The sequence below is a fragment of the Artibeus jamaicensis genome, unplaced genomic scaffold, assembly GCF_021234435.1.
Source record: "Artibeus jamaicensis isolate MK-2021 breed Jamaican fruit bat unplaced genomic scaffold, CSHL_Jam_final scaffold_537, whole genome shotgun sequence".
Lineage (NCBI taxonomy): Eukaryota > Metazoa > Chordata > Mammalia > Chiroptera > Phyllostomidae > Artibeus > Artibeus jamaicensis.
In genome coordinates this window covers 34543194-34570366 of record NW_026522047.1, presented here as the reverse complement: position 1 = coordinate 34570366, position 27173 = coordinate 34543194, and the positions used below count along the sequence as shown (strand labels likewise).

General features: G+C 38.3%; 1 long non-coding RNA gene across 1 annotated transcript; it reads right to left on the bottom strand.

Annotated features, from left to right (window-relative positions):
• Window positions 1-18: 18 nt before the first annotated feature.
• Window positions 19-25370, bottom strand: LOC128626309 (uncharacterized). Its single transcript, XR_008390233.1, has 3 exons — window positions 25253-25370; window positions 5135-5185; window positions 19-930 (listed from the first exon to the last, which is right to left on the bottom strand). It is a non-coding gene; the product is annotated as an uncharacterized LOC128626309 (long non-coding RNA).
• Window positions 25371-27173: the final 1803 nt, after the last annotated feature.

Genomic DNA, 27173 nt, shown 5'->3' with positions numbered 1-27173 from the left:
TTAAAATCAAGATATAAATAAAATTACAATTTTAATTTAATTTTTGAAAATGTAATAGTATCATACTAAATATTTTTATAAAAATGAAACCATTCAGAGTCAAAATGTTCAGTGTTCATGCAGCTGGCAATGCAAAGAATCAATGCAGTGGGAAAAAACAAATTCTGGTTGATATTCCTTATATACAGGGTCAGAAAAGAAAAAGTCAAACTCTTAAAAGCAGAGAAGAGAATAGGAGATTGCCAGGGGCTGAGGGCTGAGAAAAATGGGCAGACATTGGTCTTTCACATATAAAATGAGTAAGTTCTGAGGACCGATGGACAGCATGAAAACTATACTTAGTAACACTGTATTATATACATAATTTTTAGAGTAAATCTTAAGCATTCTCATAGATAAGTAAATAAATACATAAATAAATTATGTGAGATGATGAATGCGTTAATTAACTTGGTGCGGTAATCATTTTATAATGTATTCATAAACCAGATAATCACATCATATACTAAATATATAAAGTTTGTCAATTATACCTTAATAAAATTGGGGGAAAAGACTCTATGTCATGCTTCGCATTTCATCTAGATATATGGTTATATATTATACATATTAAAAGTATGAGAATTACTTATTTAACATTGTAAAATAATATTCCACCTTCATATAAAATTGCTGCATATACCTCATTAATTTATGACTACCCCCAGATCCAGGACTTAGAAAATAAGTGCATTTGTCTGCTTATACTGCCATAATGAAGAACATAGGCTGAGTGTCTTAAACAGCAGAAATTTGTTTCTCAGAGTTCTGGAGGCTAGAAGTTCCAGATCAAGGCCTGGCAGGGTTTGGCTTCTGGTGAGGACTCTCCTAGCTTGCTGGTGAGTACCTCCTCGCTGCAGTCATTCATTACATGGCCTTTTCACTGAGCTCCTGTGCAGGGAGAGAGATGGAGACAGACAGACATTGAGACCTCTGGCATCTCTTCCATAAGCACACGCCCTATCAGATCAGGGCCCACCCCACATAATCTCATTTAACCTTAATGTCACATTTTTAAAGGCTCTATTTCCAAATGCAGTCACTTTGGGGGGGTAGCATTACAACATACGAACTGGGGGGAACATAGTTCAGTCCATAGCAACAAGGAAAAGCAAGAATATAGATTCTCAGGACTGCTGGGAAACAAATACTTTCTAATCCAAAATCTATTGTACTAATGCTATCTGACAGAAAGGATTTGGCAAGTTAAATTTATTTTTCTTCTTACCTAAATATTTTTGTCCCACATTTCCAAAGCAGTGTCTGTTTTTGACATTGTCAGCTGTACAATCTACAAACTTTCATGGTATAAGGACACTGGAGTCTTTTGTTTAAGGATACAGGACAAGAAAAGTAAAGAAATATATCTTTGGAACCAAGCAGTGTTTATAGTATGCAGGTCCTCAAAAGGGAGGCCGAAGCCAGAGACCCCTCTTGCCTTGTCTATGGCAACCATTTCTACAAGCATTGTACAGTTGAATGGAAAGAGATTAAGCAACTCGTCTGACTTTAAAAAATGTCTGAGTCAAGAGTAGCATTCGGCAATATTTTTTTAAGATCATATTCAATGTTTATGGCGAGATCCCAATTTTGTACATAGATTGATTGAAAATACATTTGGTCAAGAGTGGGGTTCAAATCTCATTGTATGGTAGGAACTTGGGTAGTAGTAACTAGCACGTGTGAAGAAATCAATGAACATATATTGAAAGAACTGGTAAATGATTGCTTAGTCAGCCTTAAAACTTATAAAACATTGTAGACTAGTAACTATTTTATATTTGAATAAATCAAAACCAGAAAGGTCAGTTATAGCCCAGAGTAAGACTTCACAGTAATTGACTATCTATCTATCTATCTATCTATCTATCTATCTATCTATCTATCTATCATGTAACTACAACTTTAATATAGTGGTCTTGGTTATTTGGCATTAGATGTCAAAATTATTAATTCAAAAAATATTAATCAGTTTACCTGAGGGATTGAGATGCCTCCTGGGAAAGAGTTCAACCAGTCAGTTTTTCCCAACAGGACTCATAAGAAAAACCCGGCCTTCCCAGGAAGGGAAGAATTGTGGATAGAGTTCCAGAGTTGCAGAACAAAGCAGATTTTGATCACTGAGATTTCTATGTATCTAGAGCCTCCATAGTGTCCAAGGGTGGCAGCCGTAGTGACTTTGAAATGGGTTGGTGTAGGCAATGGTGGTACCGAGAGAGCTGTCTTGAACTGTGAGCACCCGAAGCAGTTTGGGATGCTTGTTTTAGCACCTGAATGATTCTTCTATCACTAATAACAAGGAAGTCGATGATGCATCAGTCACGTAATTGTCTCAAATTTCTAATGATCTTCTCATTTCCTCTTTTTGGAACTAAGTAAAATATGAATTTCTTTGAAGCTAAATTCTTCTATTCACTTACCTATAGCCTTCCAAAAAATTAAAAGAACAAGTAAGACAACTTTTAAAAAATTTAAATGCCTACAAGGGTAATAGGGAAAAATCATAATAGAAGGGAGGAATTGTTTGGTGGTACTAGTGTAGATGGCAATTTAATGAGGAATTACAGCCCTTTCAGAGCTGAGCCATAAAAAAACCAAATCACCAGACACAAATTATTAACATTTTCAAAAGAGAAATAAAGAGAGAGTCAAAGATGTTGCCAGTATTGACTTGTCATGGCTGTTGATTTTTTCATAAGATCTTATATGGACATAGGTAATCACTGCCACTAAAATGACAGAATGTTTCAAATTGTTGTTGAGAGAACTGAGAACTTGATCATACTTTCTATATAATGGTTTGTTCTTTTTTTTTTTTTTTTTAGATTTTATTTATTTATCTTTAGAGGGGAAGGGAAGGAGAGAGGGAGAGAAACATCAATGTATGGTTGCCTTTCATGCGTCCCCTGCTGGGAATTGGTCTGCAAGGAACTGGTCTGCAACCCAGGCATGTGCCCTGACTGGGAATTGAACCGCGATTGTCTGGTTCGCAGGCCCGTGCTCAATGGTTTGTTTTTTTACATTCAGAAAATTTGGGTTAAACTTCTACATGAAGTCGAATACCATTAGGGACTGGTTTTACTGATTGAAAGAATTTGCTCTTCTGTGTCTGCATTGCTGTAGAAAACACACATACACCAATGCCCACACTGAGGCAAGATAGGAAATCATGTCTGTTGCATTGGTCTGATATTACTAGACTTTTATAATGATCAATTTATCTAGATGGACTTAGCATGTTAATATTATTTTGACTTCTTTTCCAATGCATTTGAATTCTAAGAGTATAATGTATAGCATTTAGGTTACAGTATATTGGTGAGAAATCTTGAAACAGAATTGTATCCTAAGGAAAAGTTTATTGGAAATATCTACTTTTAAATTAAAAGCGACACAAAATGTGAACTTTTAAAGTACTCTCAGAAAAACACTATTGGGAGTAATTCCTCATTAAGTTTGTTAAAACTTTTTGATTTTGGAACCTAAATTTAAATACCTTGCTTTTGCTCCTCAAACTATGCCCAGAAGAAAACCTTAAAGGAAATTGGTTGCTTTTCTTTCTCCTTTTGAGGTTGCAGGGGAGTGTAGTACCAAAACTCTGGACTGGTGTGGGGACACCTGGGTTCTAGTTAACTATTCTCTCACTGACTACATATGTTTTTTACACTTTCTCATTTCAGAAAATTCTGGGTCAGCAAAAACAAAACCCAGAATTGGGATGCTGGTTTCAATTCTGTTGTGGTAGCACCTTATAAAGGAAGAGATATTCTTCCTGTCAGAGACCACTGTCAGAGTGTGCAGGGAAACACCAGACCATGAGTGGACAACATTTCCCAAACACTGACACTAACTTGTTCTGAAGAGTAACAAGGCTGGCATTTGCACAAAGCAACAACTGGCCTTCTCTGCAATATGTAGTGAGTAGATATAAATCCCACAACTCAACACTACTTAAGAATACACAGCACTGCCATTGCCATACAAGCCTTCACTTGCTCAGTCTACTGTAGGGGCTCAGAAGTTGGACAAACTCAGCTGGAGATCAATAAAGTCAGAAGGGGGAAAGAATATTTGATAAGAACAATGTGAAATCTCACAGAAGCCGAGGACAGGAAATAGTTGGAAAAGAGACTCAAATCTTTAAGGGCTCACTCTCTCCTCCGTTTCCCTAGTCTCCTTTCTCTCCAAGCATCTGCTTTATTTCTCTTTTTCTCTCTACACACCGGCCTCTGTCTTTCTGGGAAACATGGCAGACAGCAGCCCTAAGCTTTACATATACTACAGGAACACAAAGAGATTGAATTCTCTTACTCACTTCCAGTAACAGAATTTCCAAAAATGGGTTATCTGATATAATAAAGTACACTTCTGGTCTTTGTCTCTAGTCTTTGCCACAGAGCTTCAAAAACCACTGGAACTTTTTGAATGATAAATATTGTGTTAATGAAATGACGACTCAGGGTCGGTGCCTAGATAGCTTCAGTGTGCAAGCTGGTCACCAGAGAGACCAGACACCTGACTAGAGAGATGGAACTTTTAGCCACTGAATATCCACTGAAAGCTGGAGACTGAGTACAGTTACATGGTCAGTGAGTTCACCAGTCTCACCTACTTAATGAAACCCCAACAAACTCTGGACACCATACTGTTTTCCACAGTGGCTGCACCAGACTGCATTCTCACCAAGAGTTCACTGGGGCTTCCTTTTCTCTACATCGTTGCCAACACTTGTTGTTTATTGATTTATTGATGGTAGACATTCTGACAGGTGTGAGGTAATATCTCACTGTGGTTTTTATTTGCATTTCTTTGATGATAACTGACATTGAGCATTTTTCATATGTCTATGGACCATCTGTACAGCATTTCCCTTTTAACCCAGTAATTCCACTTCTGGGAATATATCCTAAGAATCCCAAAACATCAATTCAAAAAATACATACAAGTACCCCTACATTCATAGCAATGCTATTTATAATAGCCAGGATCTTGAAACAGCCTAAGTGCCAATCAGTAGATGGCTGGATTAAAAAAGCCGGGATACATATATACAATGGAATACTACACAGCAGTAAAAAAGAAAAAGAACTCTTACCTTTTGCAACAGCATAGATGGACCTGGAGAACATTATCCAGTGAAATCATCCTGTCAGAGAGAGACAAATACTGCATGATCTTTATTACATGTGGAATCTAATGAACGCAATAAAGAGCAAAACAAAATAGAAACAGAGGCATAGATACATGGAACAGACTAAGAGCTAATGGGGGAGAGGGAACTGTATGAAAGATGGCGAATGGATTAACCAAAGAACACTTATGCATGCCCCATTGACACAGACAATGATTGGGGACTGACTGAGGGAGGAGAGAGGGTAACTCTGGGTGGAGGTGGGAAAAGGAAGGAAAAGCAGGAAAAACTGTAATAGCACACAAAATTAAACAAACAAACAAATTTTGAATGATAAGGCTCTTGCTGGTTGGTGAACACACTGATAGGCCAAGAGAGTGAGGCACCCCGACCCCATGAGGAGAAAGCATGGGAGCTTTGCCGTTGCGACCCTCCCAGTGCTTGCCCTGTGCAACTTTTCGTTTGGCTGTTCTTGAGCGGTGTCTTTTCTAATAAAACTGCAATTATGAGAATACTACTTTCTTGAGTCCTGTGGGTTCTATCAAATTATAGAAACTGAGGAAGCCATAGAAACCCCCCAACTCATAGTAGGTGAATCAGAAGTGTGAGTGACCTGGGGGCCTCACTTGCAGCTGGAGTCTAAGGTGAAAGCTGTCTTGGAAGACAGAGCCCTTAATCTATGGAGTCTGGTACTAACCCCAGGCAGTTAATGCCAGAATCGAATCACAGTCTACCCATTTGGTGCAGAAACAGAATAGATTACAACTAGTCAAGCCTAACCAATGAAGTCAAATAGTGGGATAATGCAGCTTGGACCTTCTCCCCACCCCGAACCAATCAATGGTCACACTGATAAACATGGCAACACCTAAGGCAGCCATGTGAATGTAGAAGTGAGGGGCATTTTCTAGAAAAGAGGTGCTGGGCAGACAACGCTCCGGTGCTCTCCTCCGACTGCTCAGAGTATCCAGCACTGACTGAGTACGTCATGCATTTCATTCTTAAATCTAGTCAGGTCTGCAGATGGTTCTGCTGGTGCTGTACATTCATGTAATCGCACACATGGCTGGAAAGTACATGCAATGCTGAACTTCTGAATGTTAAAACATTTCAAAATGACAGAACACTTTTCAGCAGCTAAAACTTCTTATATTAAAATTGAGAGTTTATAAATAGTAACCTGATCTTATAAACAGCTGGCTGTGGATTACATTTATCTAGAAAATCATTCAGTGCTTTTTTTCAAGGATATATTTTCTTTGGTACAATGGATAAGTACCCTCCTAAACACAGCCATGAAAATAAATGTAAGCTCTATCCTGGCATTACATATGCAAAAGAGAGTAGTTCCCACGTGGCATCTTGGTAAGCTATAATGGATACAAAAAACAAAAGCCTGTAAAGCTAAAAGAATAAAGATAAACACAGTCTACTTTCACTAGCAAGCTACATACAAGAAAAACTCTCGTCCTGCTGTTACTTTCTGCCTGCAGAAGTCTTCCTCGCACCTTATGAACCTGTTCTCTATTTCACAGTACCCCAATGCAGTATATATATTAGCTTTTATTCATATATTAGCTCTTAGCCCTCTATGTTGTAGTTGCCTAGGAATTCCTGTTTCCCCCAGAAAGCTCCCCGTGAGTTGAGAAGATAGCGGTATCCCACTGTGTTTAGTCCTGAAAACCAGCACAGTGCCTATAACATAGCTGGAGCTCGATGACTATCCATTATATTTGCATTGATTGATGGTCTTTGGCCAGTGACCTAAACTCTCTGAGTGTTGATTTGCCTGTGAATAAAAGGAAGGTAATAATAATCCTTACTTCACTGGGTTGTTATGAGGATTAAATCCCCTATAAATGCTACTACTATTGTTGCTGTTGATAACTGGGCCCAGTCAGCCATCATTATTCACTGATTAGAAGCCATCAGACCCAAAGTGAGCTATTTATAGTGGGGAAATCAGAAGAAAATATTTCACAAGAGGTTCAGGTCACTGTTCTCAAAATAAACAGCAAATAAACATCTCACTATCCAGACAGCCATCCCCTTTCTTGATGTCTCTGGATGTTATTAGAGTTATTTGGATACGTACCAACTCATTTAGGTGTTCATATATACTACTTACTACTCATTCATAACAAGTGATCAACTTAATTAGGAGTCAAATAAAGCAGTTCTAGTTTACGTTATGCTACATATTTAGAGACTTTATCACTTTGCAATGTTGCAATAAAGAAAAAATCTGGCTCCTTTTCTATTTACTTTATTAAACCATTATGCTACAGCATACTTGGCATTTGTCATTTATCTTTTTAGTATGCCAACCCTACTTTCTTATTAATTTATGTTCTCTACCCTGAGATGTTAGTCAATAAAATAAACATGTTAGTAGAGGAAATTTGTAACATATAAGATTAAATTGTTCATTTTTTAACATATTTTTTCATCACTATTTATCTTCCCTGTACCCTCTTTCCCCTCCACTCACCCCCTGCATCTCCAGTTGCCACACGGTTATTTGTTTCCATGAGTTCTTTCTCTTTTTCCCCTTTTTTTGCTTAGTCCTTCTGCCCACCCACCCCTCAGACTACTACTCCCCAGAGTGTCAACCTGCTAGGCTCTTTATGGAAATCAAGGTCATAACATCCCATACATGCATAACTTTTTGAGATCATTTCAGCTATAGCTTAAAACGCACTTTGGAAAGAGCAAGTATGCATAAAGATTCAGCAAGCAAATACAATCTCTTTTTAAACAAACAAACAAACAAAAAGAATCTTCACAGTAAACGTCTGAGCTGCAAGCAGAATTCTGGAAAAGAATGCTACTAAGACTATAGTAGGGATAAGCAGAGAACTGGAACTGCAGTTACGTACAATCCCCAAGCAGCTCCTAACGAAAGGACATGCTTATTGTTAAAGTCACACTCATCAAGAATCTACTATGTAATTAGTAAAGGCAATGTCATTCTTTCGAATTTTTTTGGTGGGGAAGGAGAATAAAGCTCATCCACTAGAATTTAAATGTAGCGCATTGAATAAAGGCATTCAACACTTGCCAACCACCAAATTAATTTGACATGAAAATTAAAGTTATTTGAACTATTCATTGCGTAAGTAGAACTTATGTTGGTTTGAACTCATTTTAGAAGTTCATTAATTCAAGATGTTTTTAAAACCTTCAATCAGAAATACTATTCCAAGATGCCCAGTGTGCTTCCATGCTGGCTCACTCCTCTGCTGTCAAGGAGACATGGAAGCAGTTTCACTGGAAACATGTTAGTAATGGCTCCACCCTTGCAAATATACATAGGTGAGTCTGCTACCTAATCACATGTGCTGTCCTTAATTGAGATTTATAATCCTAAATCTTTGCTCCAAACAAGCTCTTAGGAAATTACAAACCAGGGTCTACTTAATTTGACACAAAGTAGAATGTCGCAATTAACTGGCGGTGATCACAACTTCAGCATCTCACCAGGGGCATGTTAAGCATGTCGCTTCTTGAATTATTGCCAGCTAACATTTACTTCGTGATATATGAATATCGCCAGGGAAATTCAGAGCCCTTCAGCCACTTAGGTCTCATGTTAATACTCCCAAGTGGCTTTATTCAAGGCGCCACATTGCTCCCCATTAGGAGTTGTCATGCAATGTTTTATTTTGATATTTTACATCACTGATTTTCATCATAGTTTCCTACCTAGATTCCAGACACTATGACTGCATTCATAAACTTGTATATAATATGCATGTGAAATCATATTTCCTTCTTGGACATGTTAGCAAAATTCCATCTGTCTTTTCCTTTTTAAACTGCTCAGTTTTCCACATTGAAGAGAGAATTGGGTTACAATTACCTACTATGACTTTTCATCAAAATAATATTTTAGGTTGTGTATAATATTGTCCCACATTATCCCTTGCCCAAGGAGCTTAAAATATTTTACACACCCAGATATTTCTACAATAAACCTCAAGGCAAACTAAAGCATTTTAACGTTGAAAGAAATTTTTAGGGATTTTTCTAGTATAATCTCTTTATTATTCAGATAAGAAAGTCCACTCAAAAAGATTAGAGAAGTGCTCTAAAGAGGACATACAGAATATCCAGAGACACATGAAGAGATGCTCAATATTGTTAGCTATCAGAGAGATGCAAATTAAAACCACCATGAGATACCACTTTACACCAGTCAGGATGGCTATAATAGACAAAGCAACAAACAACAGATGTTCGAGAGGTTGTGGGGAAAAGGGGTCCTTAGTTCACTGTTGGTGGGATTGCAGACTGGTACAACCATTATGGAAAACAGTATGGAATTTTCTCAGAAAAATAAAAATCGACCTGCCTTTTGACCCAGCAATTCCACTGCTAGGATTATACCCCAAGAATCCTAAAACATTAATTTCAAAGAACCTATGCACCACAATGTTCATAGCAGCACAATTTACAATAGCCAAGAGTTGGAAGCAACCTAGGTGCCCATCAGTAAATGAATGGATCCAAAAATTGTGGTACATATACACAATGGAATTCTATGCAGCAGAGAGAAAGAAGGAGCTACTACCCTTTGCAACAACATGGATGGAACTGGAAAGCATTATGCTGAGTGAAATAGGCCAGGCATTGAAGGACAAATACCATATGATCTCACCTTTGACAGGAAGCTAAAGAATAAAACAAACAAGCAAACAGAATAAAAACAAAGACGCTGAAATAGAGAACAAGTGGGCAGCGACCAGAGGGGAGAGGGAAGGGAACTGAAGGGGAAAAAGGGGGAGGGATTTCGAGGAACAAGTATGAAAGACACAGAGATGAGGACTGGGGAGGGGAATGGGAGGGAGGGGGGAGACCGGGCGGGGGGGTGGGGTGGGATGGGAGAAATAGATAAAAAAAAATGTACTTGAAAAGTAACTAAATAAAATTTATATTAAAAAAAAAAAAAGATTAGAGAAGTGGAGGGTGTGGCGGCTGACAATGTGAACTCTAGTGCCAGACTGCCTGGGTTAAGGCAGCTTCTGCCACAGCCTCGCTCTGAGACCTTAGCAACTTATTTCACTCTCTGTGTCTTTGTTTCTGTGTCTATAAAATTGTCATAATAATCCATACTCTGGAGGGTTTCTGTGAGGATGAGCTAACACATACATTACTATGAAGAACAGTTCTTTCCTGATTGCAGTTTCAGGGAAGAGGGAATTTCTTTAAATACCCTTGATGACGACTTTGGAAAAGGGGGTAGCATTGTGCCTCCCAGATCCTTTCTCTCCCTTTAGCCCCGGAGCAGCTGTCCAAGGACACTCAGTCCTGTTCTGTTCTGTTCTGCTCATCTTAGATTGTCCTTCATTTGGAACATCCTACAGCCAACCAGCACAGCCAAAGGCTGGATGCAAAAATATACTTCCAGGAAGGCTGTCGTTGCCCCATTGTCTGACAGTGGCTTTATTCATCGTGAAGGTGATATTTGGTTTTCTAGCTGACCTGTTTTGTTTTCTCTCTCATTAAGTTCAGAACGCGGAGAAAACACCAGCACAAAGCTCACAGAGGGCCCGATACAGCGTGAATGCTCGATTCACAGTTGCTGTTACCATCATTATTTTGTCTTTCTCAGAAGTACCAATCACACTAGTATCAAAATTCCTATCACAACCCAGTTGCCTTGATTATAGCACCAAGATCTCATCTATAATAGGGAAAAAAGGGAGGTTTGATTATTGGATACCTAAGATCATATAATTATGTTCCTAGTTCACAGCACTTCAGTTCCACTTACCAACCAATCACCATGCCCTTACCTGCATAGTGATTTGCATCACAAAGAAAATTTGTGATGCAAATATTTTAAAAATATTCTTTGGGACCCACTATTCATAAATAACAGTAATTTATGATCTTACATTAAACTTTTGAATATCTTACTATTTTGAGATATAAATATATAGAAGTAAAAATAATGGTTGAGCTTTTGCTTCTCAAATAAATAGACTGCATTTCTTGGATTTGAGTTATCGGTGCATAAATTCTAAATTCCTCATCTTTATAACTTTTTTAAATTTTTTATTTTAATTGCTGTTCAAGTACAGTTTTCTGCCTTTTATTCCCCATTTTTATAACTTTTGAGGCTATAATTTTCCATTTAAACTAGCTATTTGCCACTTCCCACAGTTACACTTATATATATGCATCTTACACAGAACATACATATAGATGAAATTTTTAAATGGTAGTCAATTTTTTTCTTATTTTTGTCTTTACACTTATTAAATTTAATATACCAAATATAAACTTGCTTAAACTTTTTTTATTGTTGTTCATGTACAATTGTCTCCATTTTCTTGCCAGTACGTTCCCCCAACTCCCACCCTCCATCCTTCCCTGCCTCAGCTTTGTCCGCGGGTCCTTTATCCATGTTTCTTGATGATGTTTTCTCTTCTTTCCCCCGTTATCCACCTCCTCTCTCCCCTCAACTTCTTTTTTTAAATTTTATAGTTTAATAAAAACATCTGGTTTTGTCTAGCTTGCTGAGTTAGTTAGAGCATTGTTCCAATACAGCCAGGTTGTAGGTTTGATCCCTGTCAGGGCACATACAAGAATCAATCAATGAAAGAATAAATAAGTGGAATAACAAATTGATGTCTCTCTCCCAATTCAACGTTTAAAAATCTATTAATGTTGGTATAGTAGAATTTTGAGTAATAGATTTTAAGTTTCTTTAGTGCAGTCCCAGGGTCTTTTATATTGTCTTGTTCATCACGGATCAGACTATATCAGTCCCCTGCTCAGAATCTCCCAATGCCTTCCCACCGCATATGGAATTTAATCATTTAAAGCCCATGGTGAGCTGGCCTTGCCTCCATTCTGACCCATACCTCCAATGAGCCCTCCCTGTCACTCAGGGCTCTCTCACCACAACTTACCTTCTTGCCCTGCCAGGTCATGCCAAGGGCACCCCCATCTCAGGCACTTGGACCTTTTCTTCCCTCTGCCAAGAACTCTCTTCTCTCAGATATTGGTTCATCCCTTCACTTCACACAAAGTCGCTATTCAAATGCCATCTTCAAAGCAACCCCTTCTCACCATTTCTCTCAAATATTCTCACACTTACACTCTATCACTCCCTATAACTGTACCTTGATTTATTGTCTTCATGACCCTTATAACCACTTGACAACATATACATATTGGTTATTTATGTAAGGTCCATGAATCTAGAAATTTAATTTATTTTATACCTGCCTCTCAAGCTCCTGGCAAATGATGGACACTTAAATGTGTGTTGAATTAATAAATAACAAATGAATTCTCATATGTCAATCTTTAGCACAGTCCCTGGCTTATAGTGAGAGCTGATTAAGTGATAGTTGAACAAGTGAATGAAATATTTTGTTCAACAAAAAATATTGCTCCTAACACAAAAAGCATGCCTGCCTGTCTACAGACATGTTAGAAACTGAGTGGAGAGAGAATAATTACATGCACTAAAATTTTTTAGATGATATGTAAAACTGTGTTAAGCTGAATATAATCAGTTCTATAAAAAGTGTGTCTAAATCAACAACACAGTTAATAAGTGCATGACTACTCAGGAAGCAGAGTTGGACAAAGGCCTGAGTTTTCAGGCAGGACAGGCTTCATTGAGCAGCAATTTGAGAAGAATATTAAAGGATTTAGGAGGTTGAATAAGTAAAGAGGAGACATGAGAAAGAATATCACAAATGGAAGAAAAAGCCAGCCCATAATGGAATTGTATCTATCTATCTATCTAATTATATATAGCATAGTATAGTGTGTATATATAATACACATATGCTATATTATATATAGCATAGTACATATAGTATATATAATATATTATATAGTATATACAGTGTATATATTTGTATTTTTAATTAAATTAAATTTATTGTGGTGACATTGGTTAATTAAATTATATAGGTTTTAAGTGTACAGTTTTATAAAGCATTATCCATATATTGCACTTCGTATATTTTTTGCATTGTACATTCTTAACAATGCATTTTTCAATGAAAAATTCTCTAATTTAATATATAGAAAATATTGAATTGTATATCTCTGGAAATGTTGAGAGTCTCATGATTTGAAGCTTAGAATAAATTATGTAATAAAAATCAGTACAACTTAACTGTAATAAGTCATCTCCTCATGTGCTAATATGCACAATAAATTTTGCTTAAAGGTAATTTAATCAAGTTAGTACCAGTACTAGCAAATTATACCTATTTTTTTAGAAGACTGAAATGCCTTTAGAAGAAAGGCTTTTAATTTATTGAAGCTACAGGAAAAGTGCTGGAATGTCTTCACAGGAGCATATCCATAAAACATGTGCTTTTTCTACAAATAAGAGATAAGTTCTTGAAGATATTTTTATTAATATTCATTGTCTTAGCCATGCTCATTGTCTTATTCTGTACTTGACTACTGAGTAGCTTGAAGGGAATTCCCACTTGCTTATAACTCAATGCAGTAAAGCTGTTCATCACAGAAAGGTCACCTGACATTATAACTGAATTGGTGCAGGTCCAATGAAAGGAGTCGGGATAGTGTATAGTATGTGAGCATCCGTACTCCATGTGCTGTATCCTCACGCTGAACATGTGGAGTGTCTGACGTTGTTTACCAAGTCAGAACCGACAGGAACAGAGTGCCGCTTCCGTGGGAGCCGGACATGCCCTCGGCAGGGACGCTGCTGCAGCAGGAGCAGTCGGGTTCCAAACAATACCAATCATAGTCTGAAGTGCACCATATTCTTGTAAAACTCAAAAATAAGATCAGTTGAAAAAGTATCTCTTACTGAACTTTGAAAATAAGTTAGTAAAATAATGCCCCCAGTCAAAAAATAGTAAAAAGTACCTGTTTCTAATTCGTTTTTTTCCTCTTGCAGGTGTAGGTTTTGAAGCTAGGAAAATGAAATGAACTATATTACATAGACCTTTGATGTGTCTGCCTTAAATTGACTTCATAAAAAAATAAACGAGGCAAATGAAAGGTATTTGCGAGAAGACCCCCCTCCCAGTAAAACTGTCATTTTAGGGTCCCTCTCCCCTCCATTTCTGAGAGAGAAGCTTGGAGTCTCATTTACATTGCCATGTTTGTTAATTAGTTTCCAATCAGTCTGTCATCAGTTGTGTGGAGTGGGCAGGAATGTCTGCCTTTTTGAGGCTTCTGAGTTCTCTGATTTTGGTGGGTCTTCAGACAGTAGAAATAGTAATGGCCAAGTATTAACTTAGAGCTAAAAACTGTACCCTTTCACTATCTGAACAGCTAAACCTCAATGGCATCAGTCTGTTTATTGTAATTTTCACTTATTGATTGCTATCATATAGATGAATATTAAAAGGATGCACTGAATTTGTTCAAAAGATAAAAGCAATTTAAAAATGATAGCAAGACAAATTTAAAAAAATCCAAATACAGTTAATGATTTTAGACTTGACATTCAACTCAACAATTTGGAAAATACTGTTATATATAATATTTGGCATGAAGTTTAGGATAACAGCTTGATTCAAGGTCAAATAATACTATCCATGAGCAATATAGTAGTTATTTAATATTCCTAGTGCTCTGTCTTTCCTGGAAAATGAGGATAAAGGTCTATCTCACGGAATCATTATGAGAATCAAATGAGAAATTTTAATTGTTTATTGAGATTAGGTATAGGTGTGAAAGCATTTCATATATTGTAAAGTAATAAACACATGATAATTATAACTATATTTTATTTTTAATTTGTGCTTAACATGCACAGAATTATAGTAGTCATAATTCTTAATTCATAGTCACATTCATTATTAGTACAGGCTTATGTCATCTTTATTTAGTTGGTTAGTTATTTAGTTAGTATGCTTTTTAAATTTGTTTTTAAATTTTTTAAATTATCATTCAGTTACAGTTGTCCTCATTTTTCTCCCTTACTCTCCCCTGCCCTACCCAACCCCACCTCCCACATTCAATCCCTTCCCCCATTGTCTTTGTCCATGGGTCCTTCATACATGTTCCTTGACTTGACCCTTTCCCTTCTTTTCCCCATATCCCTCTGCCCCATCCCCTCTGGTCATTGTCAGTTTGTTCTTTATTTTCATGTCTCTGGTTCTATTTTGCCCATTGTTTGTTTTGTTGATTAGGTTCCATTTATAGATGAGCTCATATGGTATTTGTCTTTCACAGCCTGGCTTATTTCAGTTAGCAAAATACTCTTTACCTAGTTAGCATGTTTAATAATGTGATAAGCATTTATGAAATCATCATTCAAAACATAAGCTAGCACACTGATAACAATTCACATCTAGCCTTATAGTCCCCTTTCTCACCTCCTGTCTCCGCACTGAAGTCCATGTTCAACATCCCCTTCTTTATTTTTATACAATCTGATTAAATTGGTGAGTACATTTTTATCTTTAATAATAACTTACTTAAATGTTCTTATGGTTTTTATATAAATAGTTATCTACAAATAAAGACACTTATTTCTCCTTATGACTCTAATATTTTTTTTCTTGTCTTATTGCACTAACAGCTAGAGGAAAATGTTGAAAATCTAAAAATTAATTAACTAAATATCTATGGTAAGAGGCTAGAAAGTAAAAACCAAAACAAACTCATGAAAAGAAGACAATTAAAATATATTCATGGTGCCATGGCTGGTGTAGCTCAGTGCATTGAGCCTGAGCTCACAGTGCCCGTGAAGCAAAGGGTCGCTGGTTCAATTCCCAGTCAGGGCACATAGCTGGGCTGCAGGCCAGGTTCCCAGTAGAGGACACATGAAAGGCAACCATACATTGATGTCTCTCTCCCACTCTTTCTTCTTCCCTTCCCCTCTCTAAAAATAAATAAATAAAGTATTAAAATATATATATATATATTAATGGTAAGAACACATCTCCATGACTACATTTTAAAAAATACATCTAGCCCTGGCTGGTGTAGCACGGTGGATTGAGCGCGGGCCTGCAAACCAGACAATCGCGGTTCGATTCCCAGTCAGGGCACATGCCAGGGTTGCAGGCCAGTTCCCAACAGGGGATGCACGAAAGGCAACCATACATTGATGTTTCTCTCCCTCTCTCCTTCCCTTCCTCTCTAAAGATAAATAAATAAAATCTAAAAAAAAAAAGAATACATCTGACTGAGAAAATTTAAGCCATCCAGAAAGAACCTAGACAGACTCCCACTACCCCATCTACCCTCCTGAATTAGCTTGCCGGGGCTGCCATAGCATAGTACCACAGGCTGGGTGGCTTAAAAAACAGAAACTTTTTTTTCTCAGTTTTCTAGGCTAGAAATCCATCATGCCTTGGCCTGTTGGCCAAGATCAAATATAGACTAGACATCCAAGATCAAGGCTTCTTGTGAGGCCTCCCTTCTTGGCTTATAGATGGCTACATTGTCAGTGTGTCTTCCCATGGTTCTTTCTCTGTCTATATGTGTTCCTCACCTTTCATTTCTCCTCTTCTCATAAGGATACATCAGTCATATATTATTAAGGCCCTGTCCTTACAACCTCATTTTAGTTTAATCATCTCTTTAAAGATCGTATCTTCAAACAGCCACATTCTGAGGAACTGGGGTTAGGGCTTCCACATGTGTTCGGGAGGCACAGTTCAGTCCATAACACCATCTGTACCCCCAAATAATAGTTTTCTGCCCCTTCCACTGAGTAGATCCGGGCTCACATCAAGGGCACACAGCTTGGTTGTATTTTGGCTTCTCCTCTCCCCTTAGGCAGACAACCTCACATAGAGCACAACTTGCACATTTGTAGGTCATGACCCCATCTGTACCCAAATAATCTGCTCCCACCAGTTACTATAGATGGGTAATTCATACTCCTGTGTAAAGCTGATTCATCTCCTTATGCACTTGATCCTTACTCTTTTACCTCTTCAAAGCCACACTAGCAATGCTTGCCTCTCTATGCTACATCATCAATTTGTTTCTCTCTAGCTAATTATTCTCTTTAATATACAAACAAGTTATTTATCCCATCCTTAACTCCACTTTTAATCCCATCTTTTGACTCGACTTCCCCTTCCACTATTACTGTCGTTTCTCCTCTCCTTCTCTCATTCCACCTCTGACAGAGTTGCTCTCTCTTCTACAAAAAACCTTTCCCATCAAAGTCACCAAAGACCTCTTTGTTGCTAAATCTAAAGATCAATCCTTCATCTTCATGTTACTTCATTCATCAGCAACATTTGACACAATTGATCAAACTGATGCTGATATATCATTTTTTTAACTCAGCTTCCAGAACAGCACATTCTTGGCTTTCCTTCCACCTCACCGGTCATTTGGTTTCAGACTCTTTTTCCGGTTGTCCCTCTGCTCCCTGACCTATCACTGACATCATCTGAGTTCAGTCCTTGAACCTCTTCTCTTTTCTGTCTAGACACACTCTCTTAGTGAGCTGACCATGTAGCTTCAAATACCATCTACACCACAACGAATGCCATTTTTCTCTCTCCTGAACTCTAATGTGAATGTTCAAACTCTGTTCAACCTTTTCTCATGGATGTTGTGGCGGGCAGAATTTTAAAGTGACCCCATACAATTCCTAGCCCTCGTGTACATGCCCTGTGAAATACCTGGGACTGAATATGACAGCTCTCCCTCCTGAGGTTATGTTATGTTATATGGTGCAGTTAACTTTTATAAGGGAGACATCCAGGTGGGCCTGACCTAATTGCATGAGCCCTTTAAAAGCTGGGTGTTTTCTCCACTTCCTCTCAGAAAAAAGTCAGACAGTAGAAGCAGGAGACATATTCAACACAAAGGAAGTGTCTGCACTGCTGAAAATGGAAAAGGCTGTGGGGCAAACATCTCCTCGTGGCTTCTCCTAGTTGCTGAGAAGGGCCCCCACCGGAAAGCCACCAAAGAAACAGGGATCTCAGTCCTACAACCACAAGAAACTGAATTCTTCTAACAACTTAAATAAGCTCAGAAGTGTCCTATTCCCCGCAGCCTGCAGGCAAGAACTCCTCCTGAGCAACACCTTGATTTCAGCCTCGTGAAACCCTGAACAGAGAATCCAGTCGCTCACAGCCTGACTTCTGACCTACAGAACTGTGAACTAAATAAATGGTGTTATTTTAAGCCACTGTACTTCTGGTAATTTGTTACACACACACACACACACACACACACACACACACAAACACCGACCAATAAAGATGTGTAATAGACACCTCAAGCTCAACATTTCCGAAACTGAACTCTTGATCTTCTCTCCACGTGGATTCACCTCATTCTTCCCCATTTCCACTGTCAGCACCTCCTTTCCAGTTGTATTAATCCTTCCCTCTCTCTCTTTCACAACCCACATCTCAACTGCCAGAAAATCCTGCTGGTTCTGCCTTCAAAAGGTAGCCAACTCTAAATATTTGTTACTACCTCCTGTGCTCCACTTTTTTCCCAAAACACCATTATCATCCCTCACTTTGATGATGGCAATCAGTTTATAATTGGGCTTCCCTGCTGTTTCCTTACTCCTATGTCTGTTCTCAAGACAGTGGCTGAAGGAGGCTTTGTAAAACTATGAGTCAGCTGCTATAACCTCCCTTATTCAAAACACTGCAGTGAGGCCTCATTTTACTTAGAGTGAGTACTTGTGACATGGAAGGAAGAAACAAGCCTGATATTGTCCTCAAATAGCTTCCAGCCCTGTTACTAGTATTCTGAGGAGGGAAACAAGGAAAGAGGCATTTGAATGGTGATTCAGAGTATAACTTTACTTCCAACCACAGTTGTTTTTTTCTCAGACAAATTTACAAACAAAACTCATTGAAAGAAAAGGTGATGGTTATCCCAACCCTCTCAAATTTTCTGAGGGCAGTGAGAGGCTTAGGGATTCTCTGCTTTGAAATCTTCCTTTGGGAACTATTGTGATGTTTTTAATTGGAATTGGTTTTCAAAACCTCTACTGCCTCTCAGCCCCAGGGATGCTGGCAGGTCAGTTGGCCACTGAGACTCGATTTCTCATCTGAATTGGGAGTCGGAGAGGCCAGCCCGACCCAGCCCGACCCAGCCCATGGGGCCACTGGCAGAATTAACTTAGGTTCTTGCATTGGGGGAAAATTTTGTAACTGAAGACCTTTGTACACAAGTGTATCCTTATTATTAACCAAACTATTTAGCAGCCTCCCTGGTGACGGAGTGGCCTCTCAGCACCTCATCACTCCTCCTGCAGCCAGTGAACTTCCCTATAAAATTACAAAGATTTCCAGACCTGCAGGTGACCCTTAGGCGTGGGTGCTCATTGCTTACCCTGTGACCAAGTAATGAAGAGCAAGTTATGGCTCATAAATTTTCAGAGCTGTCTTATTCCTGCAAAATTTGAAACTAAGGCAGAAAGGGGAATTGGGGCTATTTGGTAAATACAGCCATTCCTTCCTCTTACACAGGAATCCCAGCATTCAGATGTCAACTATTATTACCAACACACTTCGGATTCTGCCTCCCCTCATTTCCATATCCCCAGCCTTGCTGAGAAAAAAGAAAAATGCAAAGCCACCCTAAGAAACAGCAGAACAATTGCTACAAGGGCATTGTAAGAATATGTTGTCCATGCCTGCGTAACTCTGGTATGCAGAGCTCAGCTGTGAGACTATTTCTGGCCTGTGGTGCTCCCCATGACACTGCCACCACATGCAGTGTGGAGAAAACATAGCCATCAGGAGGGGAGTCACCTGCTGAGTTGCCAAGTAGGAGGCATCTTAGAAGGCAGGGCTACTATCATAGTTTCTAGGCAGCCGCACACATTATTCTGACAGATCACACCACTGCCCATCATACCTGGATCCAGAACGGAGCAAATTTTTATACATCTTTTCATTGGCTTGTATTTTTTTGCTGCCCAACTTCTGAGCTTTGTCCACAGTAGGTGCCTTGTATAGACTTGCTATGTGGGATAGCTTCTGCTTCCCCCAAGATCTTTGCTCTCTACCTTCTAGACATCCATATCTGCACTGGGAGTCTGGCCCGTGTGGAGCTCATCACCCTCTGACTTCCAACCGTGTGCAGCTCAAGGGAGTTCCAGTAGGAAACAAGGAAAAGGAGAGTCAGATCTGAAATATATCCCCCTGACTCTCAAATTTAAGGCTACCTCAGGCTCTTGTGTCCCTCAACTGAGGTCACTTCTTTTCCCAAGGTAGCACTGAATCCCTCTCTCCTATTTCCTCTTTGAAGATTTTGGCAGCCACACCTCCACCTTGTCCCTTTGGGTCTATAGATTGTGACAGCCCAAGGAGGTCTTCTCCATCCTTGGTCATTTCTCTACCTCATCACCGCAGCTTTATAAAACTCATTAAGCCCAAGTTATTTATTTTGCAGGTGACATCTGATTCTTGTTGGGCCCCTGACTGATACACTTGCTGAATTAAACGAGCATTACCTAAATATTTCTTTACTTTACTTAACAGACACTTAACAGACATAAAAGAGCAATTTGGTAGAGAATTCCACACGATTTTAGCATATCTTATGTATGGCTTTGTATTTTAATAAGCTTGTCCTTCGACTCTCAGCTTAAACATTCCTTCTCCAGGCCTGCATTCTCCCACCCATAATTTTTCTCACTGCACCTCACTTTTCTTTACTATAGCTTACCGCAGTTTGTTCTTACACTCATTTTTGGGTCTCCATGTTTAATGTCTGCTGTCACTAGACCTTAAACTTCACAAGGGCAGTAACTATGTTCTTTATGCTCAGCACTGTGTTTCTTAGAGAGCCAGGTGGCCCGTGGTGGATGCCCAATAAACATGTGTTGAGTGAGTGACTGAGTTAAACAAATAAATAAGAGGGAGAAGGGCCAGATCCTCACGCCAGATGTATCTCGATCTGCACACCTCACCAGCTCCCAACATGAGCCTGGGTTACCGTCCTCCCTGCTCACCGCCACCTAAGTGAAGTCATTCCATGGCACCTCAGGACCACTTGGTCCTCTCCCTCTCTCTACTCCTGTAAGGGAGTGCTGCTTTCCCAAAGTAGACTGTACATTTTTAGAACATTGAGTCTATGGCTTAGATTTCTTCTGTATCCCCATAATGCACTTTACATTAGAACATGTAGAACTGAGTCTGCTCCAGGTCAAGGGCTCTCTAAAATGAATGGCATGAGACATTCAGGGCTGACAAAAGGGCTCACGGCAACTTATCAGAAACAATCTACATAACTGCTGGGTGGATGTACAGTGTCAGGGACTCACACCCCATTCCCATTAGGAGCCTATTAGAGCATATAATCAAACTTTTTCCAGGCTATGAAGCTCATCCCAGATAATTCAGCCACGAAATTCATTGATGAGACAGAAGTGTCTCTCACCCCAAAAATGATTTCATCCCAACACAGCAAAAGTACGAAACTCTTTAGTAATATTTTAAATCTACCCCAGTTTCTAAAATTTATGGTGTATATGCAACTGTCACTTGGGAGTTGAGTCACCAAGGTGACCATTTTTCCACCTTTAAGCTTTCAGTCATTTCTTGTTCTATATTCTCCAGTTAGGAAATTATAAACCTAGTCATCAGAAAAACAGAAAGAAAAAGAGTACACAGGTCTCCAAGTGTTGTAGCCAGAACAAAAACTTTAAATTCAGCACAACTTAAATTATGTGTTTAATGATCTGATTTATTTATGTGTTTAATAATTAAATTAGATGTTTAATTATCTAATTATTTCAATGTAACTATATTTTGTATTGACTTTTTGGAAAACTTTTCTTATTTGCATATCTTCCCACCCTCACTGATAAACAATATAAGTAATTAATAATATTTTAATAAGCAAATTAATTTTGGAGTTGATGACAATATGTGGACCAAAGTGCCTATGTTAATATGAAGTTACCGTACTGTGATAGAAAGTTGAAACTTTGAGAAGAATTTACTGAAAAATTTATTACATTATTTTGTGTTTTATCTCCTGTCTCCACAAATGTGCATCTTTGGAACAGAAATTGACTCTGCTTAATGTGCCATAGATATGATCTGGCTTCCTTGAGAAGCTTCTAGATAGGAATGACTCGGATTAAGCATGCTTTGGGTTCATTCGGTCTGATTTGCAACACTCACAGAAAGCATTTAACTTCTTACATCCTTATCGAAGTTTGATGCTATTTAAATATTCCTTGGAATGAATTATTTCTTCCCCCAAATCGTACGTACAAGGCAAATACTCAAAAACCAAAGAATAAAACTGCTCCACCTAAAGAAAAATAAATTTTTTAAGCTTTTTATTTTCCTAAAAGGTTAAATGCACAAGCTTAACATGCAATATCACATAGAGGAACTGTACACAGTGTGTGTGAACATGGTGACAGAGATTACAGAGGGTTGTCCCATGGTGAGACTGTTTAAACTTTGGCCTGTTTGAACTCTCAGTACACTTGGTGAACTTCCGGAAAGCTCTACCTTTCATAATTAACCACTAATGAAATTTTACTAGGAAAAAAATTACAAGCTATATTCAAAATCTCTGTAAGTCTGAGGGAGCAATTCCATGAGAATGATTGCCTGCCTATATAAGAGGCTGCCACAGAAAGGCTCAGAAACAAATCTGTCCCCAACAGCTAATAACTCACCTATTATCAAACCCTCTAGAATCATAATACCTCGGTCCCAACTGTGAGCCTGCAACTATGTGACAAAACAATTGATGAATTGCAGTGACCAGCCGAATCGGTAATGCGCCTTGGGATTTGGAAACTCCACCCACCCTACGTGTGAGAAGAATTTATGAAGATAACATGACATGCTAATATATTTTTACAGCTTGAACAAGACATTCCATGCCATTTTGGAGCACCACACGTAGTTCATCAATATAACTCCTCAGACCTTTATTCCCTTTTGTTTCTTCGCTGCGGCCCATAATGTAATTATCAAAAAGGTTAAGACTCACTGACGAGTGGAAGGATTTGAACCCTAAACAGAGGCTCTTTTTCCCCCTTTCATTCTCTATTTTTGTTCTTGTCATTGGTTCATTTATATTTTTTTGTTGTTTTGTTGCAATTGCTTTAATACAATCTTCAGCAATAGCAAAAAACATGAAAAAAAAACTTTGAATGGTTTAGATGTGACCTTTGAAAAACCTTATTTGTTTATCTCCTTTTAAATGGGGGAGGAGGTATGTCAAATCCCAAAGCAGCATTGGCTAGAATTCAGGTATCTTTCAGAGAGAAATCAAGGTCACCACCTCTGAAGGATAAGACTGTTAGTTCATAGGTAGGAAAGACATCAGCGCTGTTCTCTCCTCTAGCTGTTGGTGGATGTCAGATCTACTTCTGAAAGCTGTTCTCATTCTTGAATACAATTTGTGCAGTTAATTATGGAAAAGTATTTCAGGCTTCTCTGCTTAATCATATTTAATGTATTAAAATCTATTCTGATTATTAAGTAGTCAAAAATTATAAAACAGTTAATATACACCAGGCTCGTTGCTTCTTATGATAAAAAAGAAAAAGCTACTAACATTGGCGACTCATTAGCATAAGCCTCTTACAGTGTGCCTTCCTGAGTTTAGATCACTCATTCCTTATACAGCCCTGAGAGCTAGAGACCACCATGATGCCTGTTCTCTGAATGAGGAGACATGCTTCTGCGAAGGAAGGAAAAAGGAAGGAAGGGAGGGAGGGAGGGAGGGAGGGAGGGAGGGAGGGAGGGAGGGAGGGAGGGAGGGAGGGAGGGAAAGGAAGAAAGGAAGGGAGAAAGGGAGGAAGAAAAAAGAAAAACTAATAGCTGGAAGAGCTGAAACTTGAATTTGAGTCCAGCCTACTCCAAAGACATACTCTTGAGAACTAGGCTTAACAGTTTCTGCAAAATTCATACATACTTCATGTTGCTTTGAAATGTCTCAGATATAAAGAATGCACTGGAATAAGATTTAACCATAGCACAAGTCCTTTAAAATCTAACAAATATGGAGGAGAGACTTCACCAATTGTGAACAATGTGGTCTTGGGAAATTTGCTCAAAACCTGTGAGCTGCAGTTTTTTCACTTGTGTAAAGCTCACAAAACTAGGAAAGGGCAAATGAGATGACAGATGTCAGTGCACGGTAACAGACTAACACAAAGGGAAGCATCTTTTCTTTTCAGAGATTGTCAATATTCAAAAAGATTCAGTTTGAAAATAAATGATCTTACAACATGTTTTCCCTCTTCGTGTCTTGCATGTAGCAAAAAATTTCTCACATATCTGTTGAAGAAAATGGAATGTTTCTGGTAAGCCCTAGTAGAAAAGTACTCCCTGATTGGAACTCTAGCTGTGACTTCTTCTGTGTCCATCAAGACTCTGCATAGAATGACACCGAACTGATAAACTTTATGCTCTCAGGTAAGGGCATATCACGGCCTCAACTGAAACTTCAAATAACCAACATACTACAGGGGACCTCAGCCCTCTGCAGACATGCCTCTTAAAAGCATGCATATACAGTACTAGTGGAAGGAGATGTCTGTTAAGTTCTCTACAAGTCTGTCCCATCCACCAGCCACACTGGTCCAAAGTAAGATCGGCTCTAATGGTAAATGAGCATCGAAGTTCGAAGGCTTAATATGGAAAATTTCTCATTAATAATTTCATATTAACTACATGATGAAATTATTCTATTTTGGATCTATCATATATAATATTTATATATAAGACATAATATATATTAATATGTATTCATATACTATTAAAATTAAATCCATCTGCTTTTTTCATTTTTTAATATGGCTACTAGAAACTTAAATAATGTGAACTTTAATGATTCACATTGTATTTTAATTGTTGAGTGCTGCTATAGAATTTTACTAGATCTAATAAAGGTAATAAAAACAATATAATTTATTAGAGGAAATAATGTAAAAGCAAGATAAATACAGAGTCTAGGAAATAGGTTAAAAATCATTCCGAATATATTCAGGACTATTTAGAGAGGATAAACTCTGACTTTTAATAACTAATATTATTTAGTGAAATGAAAATAATTCTGCAATAAAAAATTTTAATTGTTATACTAGCTTGCCAGGTCTGTCATAAAAGACTTCATGGTTTAAGCAACAGAAATTCATTTTCTCACAGTTCTGGAGGCTGGAAGTCCAACACCAGGGTGTGCATTGGTCTGGTCTCTTCCGAGGCCTCTCCTTGGTTTGCTTACACATGGCCACCTTCTCTCTGTGTCCTCACATGGTCTTTCCTCTGTGTGAGCACAGGTCTGCGCTCTAATCGCCTCTTCTTATAAGAACATCAGTCATGTTGGATTAGTGCCCACCCCATGACCTTATTTTACTTTAATCACCTCCTTAAAGCTCTTATCTCCAAAAACAGTCACATTGTAAGATGCTGAGGGTTGGGGCTGTAACATAGGCATTTTGGGGAGACATAATTCAGCCTATAACGATAGCTCAGCTATAGTAATTTTTTTAAAGTCTATTATGAATATTTTTTCCTGATTATAGAAATTTTCTAGTACATTAATGGATCTCTTAAGAGAGTCTACCTAACGCCCTGGCTGGTATAGCTCAGTGGATTGAGCGCGGGCCTGTGAACCAGAGGATCGCAGTTCAGTTCCTAGTCAGGGCACATGCCTGGGTTGCAGGCCAGTTCCCAGCAGGGAATGCATGAGAGGCAACCATGCATTGATATTTCTCTCCCTCTCTCCTTCCCTTCCCCTCTAAAGATAAATAAATAAAATCTTAAAAAAAAAAAAGAGAGTCTACCTAGCTAAAAGGAAAATTCTCTCCAAATGATCAATATTTGTAATCCTATAGACATGTATTTCTCTTTAGAGAAATAATCTAAACTTCCATGACATAAATCAGTCTTGTGGGTCTTTTTAATTGGAAGTGGTTTTCCAGCACTTACCCTCCACCCCCAGAAAGGACCTAATACTTTTCTCTCTGGACATAACAGAAGCATTTCAAGTGTCATTGTACACTACTCAATAAGGCATCACTACAGACCCAACATACATACAAGCTGAGATTTAAGTTGTTCCCATAGGAAAGTTATTTGTATTATCTATTGCAAATGTTTCTAAACAGCTGGTTGGGTTGTTGTAGTATGGTACTTAAGGGTACAAAATGGTCCTCAAAATGGCACAGACCCGAGGTCAAGTCTCTACTCTGCTCATTCCTAACTGTGATCTGAGGAACGGTGTTTAACCTCTGTACACCCCAGTTTCCTCACCTATGGTATAAGAAAAAATAAGGGTATGCTTAATAACAGTGCTATTATGTGGATGAAATATTTTGCTTAATTCACTTCCTGCTCTAACAAATTGAGCAAATAGCTTCCTTCATCATTCTCTACTTCACCTAACAACTAGGTAGACAGATGACAAGCTTCTTTAATTCAGCAGCTTACTTTAAAAACTCTGTATACAGACACTACATGGAAGAAGAAAGGACAGAAAAACACTGCTTCTTGGATCCCATCAATAGATGTCTTGGGTGTAGAAAAAAGAGAAGGGTGAAAGAAGAGGTGGATTATTAGAAACTTACGGTCAGCAACATCCAAAGTGAATTCAAAGGTTGCTTTTGACTCAAATAAGAATCCAGGAGTACACATGAGGAAAATTGATTCAGAAATAATTCACTCAGAGGTAAAACCAGAGCAATGAGGTGAATCCAACTTTTCTGACACATTAGGAAAATGTGTATGAATCAAACCTGAAAAAGAAAAAGCAAACTGTCTAAATGAATAGTAGGAAATAACAGGTTTTGTGCCCCTCCCCTTTCCCTATTTTCACTCCAAGAAGGATTTGGAAAAGTCTTGTCAAGAAGACAAGCAATCAGGAATGAAAAAAAAGTTACTAACTAGTATTTCAGAAGGATTACAGCAACATCTGGTTGGGACAGCATACTTATTTTAATCTTTCTTGGAAAGCTTTTAACTTTGAAAAAAGGAAGCATTCAGTTGCTTTAGAAATTGAGGACATTTAAATTTACATATTTTACTTTGTGACATTTTATAAAAATATATCCCACCATGTAAATATT